We start from the raw sequence: 12457 nt of genomic DNA, 5'->3' as shown, positions 1-12457 counted from the left end.
GGTTCGTGCCCCGCGGGGGAACCAGATGAAGCACATCTGGACAGCTGCGCTGGGGAACTGTGCGGCCCCTTCGCGGGCCCGACGTCAGCTGGGCACGTCCCCCACGTTCTCTCCTGCTAGCCACTTATTATTATTCATATTCCCAAAGAAGCAACCGAGGATCCAAGCTTAAACTTTTCTCCTCCGCTGAGACGGGGCCAGATCCCATCCAGCACACAGTTTAATTTTCATGGGGGCTCTGGGATCAAAAGAACAGAAACAGCAACAACAAAAGCCCAGCCGCTGTCTGATTTAAAACTGGCAAAGTGAGAAAAGTAGTGTTGAGTAAACAGACCAAGTTGGGTAAGTTCTGGAGACATGCTGGATATCTTATTTCTCCCGCTGTGATCTCTCTTTCCTGCGTCTTTTTGCTGTTCTTATTATCTACTCTTCATCAGGGAAATGAGAAGATCGCTTGCTGCCACGATCTGCGCAGACCCCCGGCTTCCTTTCCTTCTGCTTTGCTAACAATTTCATTTCTTTTTTTTTTTTTTCTTTTGGTTACGTGTGTGTTATTTTCAAAAATTTCCTGGGAACAGAAATTTAACTGGCATCCCGTTGTAAGCCTCTCCAAATCTCAAAGTGGAATCTACTGAAAAATTTATTTTCCTATTTCTTTCTGTGGGAACAGAATATATATTTGTAAAGCTGAAATCTTTATCCACCCCCACCTTCCCTGTTTGGATACAAGATTGAGAAAGTTACCGGACTTATTCTGAATTAACAAAACTTTTGCTTCTGTTAATAGGATGTTTAATATTAACTTACATTCTGAATGTGAATGTGGTTGTAACGAAATACATCTTTTCTAGGTTCTCTTATCCATAGTAGGGGACCAAAATCTTTTTATTATTGGTCAAAAGCTCATTAAATATGTGACAGACAATTGTGTGTGTCGATAACTTATAGTTGTATGTTAATCCCTTAATTCTATCAAAGTAATATTTAGAGTGATAATTAGATGTGTATACTTGCAGATAATTGTGACACATATTTCAGAATTTAGAAAGGAAAGGATGGCAAATATTGCGCTAGGTGAATGGCCTGAGGTCCATTCCATTCAAAATATCTATAATTTGTTTAAACAATGTTTTGGATTTGAGACTTTGTCATATATTATTTATTGTCATGGCAGATCTCTAACCAAAACTCATGTGTAATTTCTGGTTCAGAAGCAATGGGTGGAGATTTAGTGCCATAATTGCCAAGTTGCAGAGTGTTTTTGAATCAGAACGGTGGTGCAAACAGTGGATGGAACAGTTGAAGTGGTTTTCAGGGATGCAGGTTAGAAGGAACAGAGTTGCAGAGAAGCAATAGAAAGAGCCTGTTGGCTTGGTTCAACTCACAACCCCACTGTTTGAACCTTGGGTAAGTTACTCAGATCATCTGTGCCTCAGTTTCCTCCTCTGTAATGTGGAGATATTATTACCTACCTACTTCATGGGTTGTCTCAAGGACTAAGTGCGTTAACATAGGTTAAACAATAGTTCTGGCACATTGTAAGTCTTTTCTGTTGTACTCTCCTTTCCTTCCTTCTCGGCTTCCTCAGCTTCATGTCAGATTCTCAGCTACCATTCTGACCCCCCAGATTAACAATTAGCATTTACTGAGTGCTGACTTCTTATTAATAGCACTATATAAGGCTGTAAAGGAGAGAGAGTCTTGAGAAGAGAGTAGAATTTATCATGTGCCAGAGAGAGAGCTAGAAGTTTCTGGGAGTGCAAAGAATGGAAATAGGACTTCTTGTTGTAGGATGGATTCATAGAAGGTTGGTTTTCTGGGAAAGGATTTTGCCAAACAGGTTTGGTTGAAAGTAAAGGGTTCATGGAACAGCAGGTAGCAGGCATTCTAGGAGAAAGGGGAGACGTGGGCAAAGCACCAAGGCTGGAAAATATGGGTCTATCCTTGGGGACAATGGGTTGTAATTCAAGATAATCTGTGAAAGGTGCATGGATGGAAGGGTTGGACAGGTGGGAGAAGCAGGAGAGGACAGTACGGAGAGGCTGGTGCGGAAGGGGAAGCTTGGGATGTAGAAGGGTGGGGGATGGTAAGCTGAAATGGCAGCAGTTATATGGTGGAAGTGTTTCTGGAACAATCTCTTTCTGGGGTCCTGTCTCCTTGTCCACTCCACTACTTCTGTGACCTCTCTTCAGGGCCAGCAGGCTGTGTGTTAGGACTGAGCAATGAGCCTGGCCCGTTCCTTTTATTTTTATTTTTTTTTTAAAGATTTTATTTATTTATTTGACAGATAGAGAACACAAGTAGGCAGAGAGGCAGGCAGAGAGAGAGAGAGAGAGAGAAGCAGGCTCTGCACTGAGCAGAGAGCCTGATGCGGGGCTCGATCCCAGGACCCCGGGATCATGACCTGAGCCGAAGGCAGAGGCTTTAACCCACTGAGCCACCCAGGCTGGGCTGTTCCTTTTAGACTTCGTGGTGTTTGTCTGGAAGCTCTGTTGATGTAGTCTGCTATTCCGGGCTATTATTCCTGACACTTTTTAGAGATAGGCCTTGCCCTAAAGTCTTTGGTATGGATGTGATTGTTCCAACTCTCCCGTTCTCCTATACACACTGTGTCGGCAGAGCAGCTCTTTCTCCCCCTGCTGAGAGAAACATCTCTTCATGAGTTAATACTTGTAACTTTGCAGTTCACAGTTATGGAAGTAGGCAAGACCTGTCAGGTAAACCTACATGCGTCGGGTTGGCGCTCTCCTGCTTTCTCTTCCTTGAGGGCATTGTGCTGGAGCAGAGAGAACCTGAGTTCTGGCCCTGACGCTGCTGCTGACCACCTGTGTGACCTCGGGCAAGACATGGAGCCATTATACCCTTCTTTGTGCTGTCATTTGAAAAATTATCTCTAAAGTTCTAGCTCTTTTGGATGATCTTTTTTTCTTATCTCCTCATTTCTGGGACAGTCTGTTGTTTGCAGATGGCTCTTTAAGACATCTGTGGCTTACATTTCTTGGCCACTTAGTACATGGCAAATGTTATTCTGAGGCCTTAATGTAATTTAGCTCATGTAATCCTCTTACCTGTTGACTGAGGGGACAGAGGCACAGTCATCTTAAGAGACTTGCCCAAGGTCACACAGTGAACAAACGGCAGGTACACAGCCAGTCTAACTCTAGAGCCTTAACCACTAGGCTAACCTCTACTCTTGCTTGTTATGATGATAGTCAAGAAGTCCATGGGAGTAGGATCATGGAAAAGCAAGGGCACATTTGAAGAATTGAGCTGGTAAAATTTCCCTGGAGGGTCCAGAATAACAACATGAATCATGTCTATGGGATATATGGTGTTTGGAGGCAGAAGACATTTTGCTCGTTCATTAGATGGGGCACATTGCAGGCCAGTACTCTGTCTTTTCATCTTGTTTGAACATAACCCACCTTAATACCCAGATGTATGGTAGATATTCAGTAAATATCAGCCAAATGATTATCCTTTTTGAAAACAAAGTGTTTAAGAGTCAGAAGCAATGGTTTCCCCTTTATTTACTTGGTTTCTTCTCATTTTACCACTCTCCTCAGAGGGTGCCTTTGTTACTGGTTTGGTCTATATCCTTTCAGTCCTTCTGTAAGGGTCTACTCACAGGTATAGATCTAAAGGTAATTTGAAAATAAAAATGGGACCACAATTCTTTTAGTTGAAATATAATTCACATACAGTGTTACGTTAATTTCAGGTGTAAAATAATTCAACAATTCTATACATTAGTCAGTGCTAATCACAGTAAGTGTCCTCTTAGTCCTCTTTATCTACCTCCCCCCTCCCCATCCATGTCCATTCAGGCAGCCACCAATTTGTTTTCTGTATTTAAGAGTCTATTCTTTTGTTTGACTCCTTATATTTTGTTCTTTTGTTTTGTTTCTTAAATTCTACATATGAGTGAAATGACATAGTATTTGTAACAAAATTGGTTCCTCCAATCCATGAGCATGGAATAGTTTCCCACTTGTTTGTGTCTTCTTCAGTTTCTTTCAGTAGTATTTGATATTTTGCAGTACAGATGTTTCGCCTCTTTGGTTAAGTTTACTCCTTGGTATTTTATTCTTTTTAATGCAATTATAAGTAGACTTGTTTTCTTAATTTCTCTTTCTGCTGCTTCATTATTAGTATATAGAAATGCAACAGGTTTCTGTATATTAATTTTGTATCCTGTAATTTAACTGAATTTCTTTATAAATTCTAGTCGTTTTTTTGTGGAGTCTTTAGGGTTTTCTATATTGGGTATCATGTCATCTATAAATAGTGAAAATTTTACTTCTTCCTTACCAATTTGGGTGCCTTTTATTTCTTTTTCTTGTCTGATTGCTGTGGCTGGGGCTTCTGGTACTATGTTGAATTAAAGTACCAAGAGTGGGGCGCTTGGGTGGCTGAATTCTTAAGTGTCTGCCTTTGGCTCAGGTCATGATGCCAGGGTCCTGGGATTGAGCCTTACATTGGGCTCCCTGCTCAGGGGGAAGCCTGCTTCTTCCTATCCTATTCCTCCTGCTTGTGTTCCCTCACTCACTGTCGATCTCTCTCTGTCAAATAGATAAATAAAATCTTTAAAAAAATACCGGAGTGGGGGCGCCTGGGTGGCTCAGTGGGTTAAGCCGCTGCCTTCGGCTCAGGTCATGGTCTCAGAGTCCTGGGATCGAGTCCCGCGTCGGGTTCTCTGCTCAGCAGAGAGCCTGCTTCCCTCTCTCTCTCTCTCTGCCTGCCTCTCCATCTGCTTGTGATTTCTCTCTGTCAAATAAATAAAATCTTTAAAAAAAAAAAAAAAAGATACTAAACAAATTACAAGAATAATTTAAAAAAAAAAAAAAAAAAAAAAATACCGGAGTGGACAACCTTATTTTATTCATGAAAATGGTGGAAAAGCTCTGTTTTTCATCATTGAAAATATTGCGGCTTAGAACCATAACATATTTATTAAAAAAAAAAATAGAGAAACTGAAATGTTTAAGGCTTGTGGGAAAAAGGGGCAGGTGTCAGGTAAATATTCTACTTCTATTTCTTTTTTTTTTTTTTTTTTTTTTTTAAACTGAGTTTCTTTTTTTTAAGATTTTATTTATTTATTTGACAGAGAGAAATCACAAGTAGATGGAGAGGCAGGCAGAGAGAGAGAGAGAGAGAGAGGGAAGCAGGCTCCCTGCTGAGCAGAGAGCCCGATGCGGGACTCGATCCCAGGACCCCGAGATCATGACCTGAGCCGAAGGCAGCGGCTTAACCCACTGAGCCACCCAGGCGCCCTCTACTTCTATTTCTTGGGCATCAAAGTTTATTCTTTTACTCTGGAGATGCTATGGTTTTGGGATAAGAACTTCTCATGATGAAGATTGATGCAGGATTATTTTAGGTATCCCATTATATCTAGCCTGGATTTGACATCTTTTAAGTCTTTTATATTCTTTAAGTCTTGGATCAACTCTAAACTAGTATTTGAAAAATATTTTAATTTGCTTTTTACTTCATTGTGTTAATCTTTAAGTCTTTTCAGTATAGCATTCTGACTGAGAACATAGACTTTGGAGTCAGACTGTGAGGGTTTTAATCACAGATCTGCTTCTTACTAGTGTACCTTGAATAAGTCACTTTCTCTAGGAGGATTTATTATGTTGCATTTATTATTATAAAGTGGGAGATAACAACAGACATTAAATGAGAAAAATCCATATAAAGAATTTAGCATAGTATCTGGATCATAATAAAGCCTAAGCATATAAGCAATTCATTGTTTATTGTGGTAAAAAGCATAAAATTGGCCATTTTAACCATTTTTAAATGTGTAGTTCAATGGCATTAAATACCTTCACATTGTTGTGCAGAATTACATCTATCTCCAGAACTTTCTTACCAAAATGAAACTCCATAGTCATTAAACAATGACTGTCACCTTCCCTGACTGGCAACCACCATTGTACTGTCTTTAGGAATTTGATTACCCTATGTACCTCATATAAATGGAATTATACAATGTTTGTCCTTTGATGAGTGGCTTATTTCACTTAGCATAATGTCTTCAAGGTTCATCCATGTTATAGAAGGTATTTTTAAGGTTGAATAATATTCCATTATATGTGTATATCACATTTTGTTTATCCATTCATTGGTTGAAAGACATTTGTGTTGTTTCCATCTGTGATGGCTAATTTTTTGCATCAACTTGGTTAGGCCACACTAATCAAATAAGGCAAAGCTTATTCTAGATGTTTCTGAGAAGGTATTTTTTTAGATGAGATTAACATTTAGATTAGTAGGCCCTTATAGAAAAAGACTGACCTCCTTTTGACAACAGAGAGTTTTGTCAGCACACAGCCTTTGGACTTAAATGGCAACATCATCTCTTCCTTGAGTTTCTAGCCCGCTGGCTTATCCTGAAGATTTTAGACTTGCCAGCCTCCGTAATCATGTTAGCCAATTCCTAAAATAAAGTCCCTCTCTCTATATCATATAGCTATAGATTTAGCTATGTATAGAGAGTAGACATAGACATGTAGTTGTGCAGATATAGACAGATATCCTATTGATTCTATTTCTTTGAAGAACCTTAACCAATACGCCATCTTTTAATTATTATAAATAGTGCTGCTCCGAATGTCGGTGTACAGTTATCTGTTGGAATTCCTGCTTTCAGTTCTTTTGGGTATAAACCTAGAAGTGGAATTGTAAGATAAAAAAGTAATTCTTATAGGAATAAAAAAATGCTCAGTGCCAAACAAAGTAAAATTCACAATGTCTGGCACCCTAAAATAGTGAAGCAGTTGTGTTTAAAATGGGAATAAATACACTCTCCCTGACTGTCCTGGAGGTATACTTACATGCATATATTTGTACTATTAAAAAGTCAAACATTTGAGGTCTTCACTATGGTAACATTTTGTATATAATAAGCCAGAATTTGCCAAACCGTTGTCTGTATTGATTTTACCTTGGCTTCTAAGATAGAAGTTCTTCTTCAATGACTATTATTGTTTTTTAAGATTCTTTTTCTGTGCTTGATAACACCAGCCTCCACATTGGATTATGGTGAGGTGAACTCAGCTAAGAGTAATACTGGCCAAATGCATCATGCATCCTAAGGGCTGGAGCTAGGAGTAGAGGATAATGGGTGGGGGATGAGATGAAGCTAATTTGTTGAGGCTAATGGATGACTCAGAGTTAAAGGCCTCATGGAGAGAAGCAAGGGCCAAAACAGGACTGCCAAGATCAGCTGATAGGTCTAAGGGGTTTGACTAAGCCAGAATCTAGAACCAGAAGCCTTTGAAACCCAACAGAGGCACATGGGGAATGAATTCACAAAGTCCAGTTGAAACTGTGACTGAAGTTGAAAGGGCAGGGCTTGATTTCATGACTAGAGATAGGAGGCTGGGTCAGAGAAGGATGCCCTGGAGTCAGGCATGGGCTTAAAACTCTAGAGGTTCATACCTTATGTCCGGGCTTTGAGCCTGGGCTGTCTCTTCTCCCTCTGAGAATTGGACATTTTCTGTTTCTCTGCTCCACTGCTTCCTTGAAGTGCAGTCCGACACCCCATCTGGCTATCTCTGCATAGATGCTTTGCTGCTAGAACAAACAAATTTTCCTTTTTAAAAAAATCTGGACATGTATTGCATGGAGCACTGAGTGTGATGCATGAACAATGAATCTTGGAACACTGAAAAAATAAAATAAAGTTAAAAAAAAGACAAAGAAATGGTGAACACAAAAAAATTTGTTGACATGAAATGTTACATTAGTTTCAGGTGTACAACTTAGTGACTTGACAAGTTTATAGAATAAAATGAGTTTTCTTCAGTTTGGCCGGTGCTGAGCACCTTTATCATTCCTTCCCACTTTGTCTATGCAGATATATTGTTGCTTCATACAACTTACACATATCTCAGATGCTGGGAAACTCTGTTTTTCAGTTTGTTGTAGCCCAGATCATTTATTGGGAAAGCTCCTACTTAAGATGACAACAGGATATTATTACTATCATGTGGTAGAGATCTTACTTTCTTTGGAGGATAGGGACTAAAAGCTCAGTCTTTGGGAAAACTGGAAGTCAGTTTGTCTTTTAAGTGAGAGGTACCAACGTCACTTTTTCATCTAGAAAGGAAGCTTTCAGTCAGAAGTCTTAGAAAACTTTACTTAATTTTAGCGATGACCATACTAATGATTGGGATGTAGGGAAGGATGATGGTCAGTATTCCCATGTCACTGTGATGGTTCTCATAGCAGAAATGATTCATTTGCAGGATTTAACAATAATAACAGCCATACTAGATGATAAGTGAAGTCCATTTTCCACTTTAATTTTCACCAAATCAGCATTGTTTGAAGGAGATTCTGTTCCTCTCATTTTTTCCATTGAGAAAGAGAGAGAGATTCAGAAAAGATTAAGAGATCATGGGTGAGAGCCTTCTGCCTCTATCTGATGAGCTCAGGACTCTACAGCACCTTCTGTACTCCCGTGTATATCAGAGGCCACTAGTCTGCCAGGAGGATGCAATTCAGGACGAAGACTTTGGTTCCTGGAGATAAATGTGTAAAAAGCTTGATAATATCTAATTGTTGTTTTATTAATTGTGTTAAGTGTTGTTGGTTTTGCTTTTGGCATTATGTTAAATTATTTATGTTTCATGCTGGTAGTGAGTAAGAGAGGGTGGGGTGAGTGGATGAAACTGGTTCTGCACCTTCATAGGTGGCGACATTCTGTTTGTTTCTTGGATGGGAGCTGAGTTTTTCAGAAGAGAATAAACACACAAAAAACATAGTCAGACCTGTAAATACAGAGAACAAACTGATGGTTCCCTCTTGGGGTGGGGGGGTGAGGGAGTGGGCAAAATGAGTGAAAGGGAGTGTGATACAGCGTTCCAGTTATGGAATGAATAAATCATGGGACTAAAAGGCACAGTACTGGGAATATAGTCAATGGTATTGTGATAGTATTGTACGGTGACAGATGGTGGCTACACTTGTGGTGAACATAGCATAATGTATAAACTGTGTTGTACACCTGAAGCTGATATAGCATTGTGTGTTAACTACATTCAAATAAAAATAATTTTAAAAAAGTTTGGGGCTATCACTGAAAAAGCATCCACTACTACCTTCAAAGAGCACAGTCCTACATTTTATGAAAAACAGCTTTGACTCTTACTGAGCCCACTTATGCTTCTGAATTTTCCTTTTGGTACATTATCGATCACTGCTTGTGCTGAATCATAAAGCATATTTCCAGATTTGGAAGTGGACTATTGTTAATGAGGAACTTGTTAAGGCCTGAAAAAGTAAATTTTCAGGAAAGGCTGTGGGCTCAAAGGGTATCTTCTCTCCTCATTGTTTGGCACATCATCACTTTACTTTTCCATGTTTCAGTTAACAAATGATGTTTAGAAATATCCTCTCCTCCACTATCCCCAAATCAAAGTTTGTCTTTTTGTCTTTTTCCTGTGGGTATGATTTGAGATGGAATTCATTAAGGGCAGTTCTGAGTCCATATTGACTAAAAAAGCAAGAAGAAAAGTGAACCTAAGACTAGTTAAAAGGCAGAGAGAAAAAAAAAGAAATGACTGAACCAGTCTTCTCAAAAATTTTGTTGAAAGTTTGCTTGAAGACTTACTCCCTTAGCCATAAAGTTGAGTCTTATATTTTTTTGTGATCAGTTCTTATGAAATCCAGCCATTACTAAGCCAGTGACCAAAGAGGACTCTTCCAACTTGATAAAGTAATCTCTTCTCTAAACAAAATTATAGGAAATTTTCTATCAGCAAGCATTCAGATTTCTTACTGAGTCCACTCCTGTAAGATATATCTTTCCAGATCAATCCAGTTGGAATGGAATAATACTTCGTGGGACTTTGAGCTTTCTGGAACACTCCACCCAGAAGGAATGATGCTTAAGAGCATGTAATTCAGCCACAGTTTCTCTCAGGTCTCTTTCCAGCACTCAGAGGACAAGTTCTTTTTCTGCAGTGCCCACTTTGTGGATGTGCAACCTCTGTAGTTTTAAAGGGTTTCAGTTTTAGAGGGGCCCCATGCTTGTATTAATGCTCTGCTGTCACTATCTTGAAATTTTCAACAATTTATAAATAAGGGACTCCACATTTTCTTTTTGCTCTGGGCCCTCAAATCATATAGCTGGTTCTCTCTCTCAGCTTTTAGGGTCACTCAGGTGTAACAAGGTTGAGAAAATAAAATCAGAGGCCTGTTTCATCACTTTCTTCCAAGTTTATGTATCCAGATGAGCACCTAATGAAACTGTTACTCATTCTCTTGTTTTTATTGATTGAATGTTAAATCTCCTTTAATAGGGTCTTCAGAGGATCTTCTGCTTTTCTGGAACAATTTCTGTACTAATTTAGAGACTGGAGTTAAAAGGATGAGTCAGGTGTTGGCAGCATGTGGTTACTTCCATCCTTTGAAAAGAAGTATTTTCTAAACCTCCTTGTTTTACGGGCTCTTGATAGCACAACTTGAATTTCACAGGTACATTCTACACACACTGTAGTGGGTCTTATTTTTAAAGCAAGAACCAAGAAATATTCTTATTGGTTGGTGGGTCCAAATGCTAAAACTAGCAGAATGATTGTGAATATTCATTCCTGTTTTTTTTCTTAGTCTTCATAGATGCCCTTGGGTAAGGGTGGGTGTGAGCTAGTTGGTGGGTTGGCTCATGTAAGGGAAACAAAGTCATGGGTGGGCCTAATCCCTGTGGGAACCTTCTACATTTGCTGTGCTTATACACTGAGCACCTAAGTTGGCTGGTTGAACAATTTTATAGAAGTGATTAATCCTGAGGCAGAGTTGGTGACAGTGGGAATAAATGAAAGTAAATACCTTGTAGGTTTTAGAGAAATACTTTGACAGTAAGTCAGTAGTGCCTCCCTGACTGTGAAGGACAAGTGTCTTCTGGTAAGTGAGAACATGCCCAATTAGGTTGACAATCAGACTCACAAGTCTGATGATATTAATTGCAGGGTGTAATGGGCCAGGTTTCTGTAAGTTGGGTGGAGGTGGAGGCCACTGACAGTGTATGCTTTGGGAGAAACATGAGTGGGAGGAGAAAAAGAGATTTCTCTGGGGCTGTTGCAAGGCTGATGCTGGTGAAATATGCTTTTCTTTCTTGAGTATTAAGCAGCATCTGCCAGGATTGTTAGCTACAAACCGGCACATCTTTTGTTCTTACAACCCATGAGAGATTTGGATGAGGGTAGTGTGGTGAGTTTAACTGTTGTGTTTTCCTGTTAGTTGTCTTTGGTGTGTATGTGGGTGTGTGAAAGTGCATAAAACTGACTGAAAGTTGTCCTATTTCAGCATACTGATTTTTTTTATTCTGTTGGTAAATTTTCAGCATTAATTAAGAAATAAAGACTCAGTTTTAACTTCTTCTTTCTTATTCTTTTCTGCTCCAATTCTAAGATGTTTGCTATACTGAGACTATGGTGAAGGACTAGGAAGGGAGAATTGATCTGAAACAAAGGTTGGTTCACCATTTCAAGAGTAACCTTTAGGATGTAAAGAATAAGAACTTTTGAGTTATATAGATCTAGTTTGAATCCCAACTTTTACTGTGTATTTGGGATATTGTGGAAATAACTCACCTCTCTGAACTTCAGTTTCCTGATTTGTAAAATAGGGGTAATAATACCTTCTTCCCAGTGTGGCAAGGAATTAATGAGATAAAGTTAGCCAAGAGCCTTGTGTTGTACTTGTCACACATTAGAGACTCAGTAGAAACTGGTACCTTTAGTGTTATCAACATCTCCTCTAGCCACCTTCCCTAGCATTGGAGTCTTGGCTTATCATTCTCAACTCCTGTACTCAAAACTTAGTGTTTTCTCAGCCAGCTTATTGTAGGCTCTGGCTGATTGAGACAAAGCTAAGCCTAGTCTAATTCTAATGGTTGAATGGACATTTCATTTCATTTTATGTTAGGATATAGCATTGCAGTTACATAGGCAGAGTAGATGTGGGGAGATCTGTGTCTTTCATGCTTGATTTGTGACATTTACCCGCTCTGGGATATTCAGGAATCTGGCAGCCAAAGCACAAGTCCTGCTATCCACTCTTTCCATCCACCAATTCATCCATCCATCCATCCATCCATCCATTCACTTATTCATCTATTTATGCCTCTGTTCATCTATCCAACATTTACATGCGAACCACTTACTATATGCCAGGAACAGTTCTAAACAGCAAAGTAAAATAGAAAAGAATCTTAACATTCTTGGAGCTTTTCTTCTAATTGCAATAAACAAAACAAGTCAGTAAGTTATGAAGTATGTTAGGAGACGTTGTATTATGGGGAAAATAAAGCAGGAAAAGGGGATGGGGAAGTTGTAAGTAGAATGATCAGGGAAGGCCTCATTGAGACGGTCTTTGAACAAAGGTTTAGATGAGATGAGGGGGTAGGGTATTTCAAGCAGGAGGAACAGCAAATACAAAGACC

At 39.3% G+C, this 12457-nt stretch overlaps 1 protein-coding gene across 3 annotated transcripts in view; it reads left to right on the top strand.

Annotated features, from left to right (window-relative positions):
* TMEM45A (transmembrane protein 45A) overlaps positions 1-12457 on the top strand; it is a 66638-nt gene continuing 54181 nt past the window's right edge. For 2 of the 3 annotated variants that reach the window (XM_032350898.1, XM_032350906.1), the window contains exon 1: positions 1-342. The gene's annotated coding sequence lies outside the window, so the exon portion shown is untranslated. Of the gene's footprint in view, positions 343-11136; positions 11224-12457 lie in introns of those variants that run through there. The other variant, XM_032350918.1, reaches the window with a different exon arrangement.

The sequence above is a fragment of the Mustela erminea genome, chromosome 1 (assembly GCF_009829155.1).
Source record: "Mustela erminea isolate mMusErm1 chromosome 1, mMusErm1.Pri, whole genome shotgun sequence".
NCBI classification, from domain to species: Eukaryota; Metazoa; Chordata; class Mammalia; order Carnivora; family Mustelidae; genus Mustela; species Mustela erminea.
The sequence above is the reverse complement of the archived record's forward strand: the minus strand, read 5'-3'. Positions and strand labels throughout refer to the sequence as shown.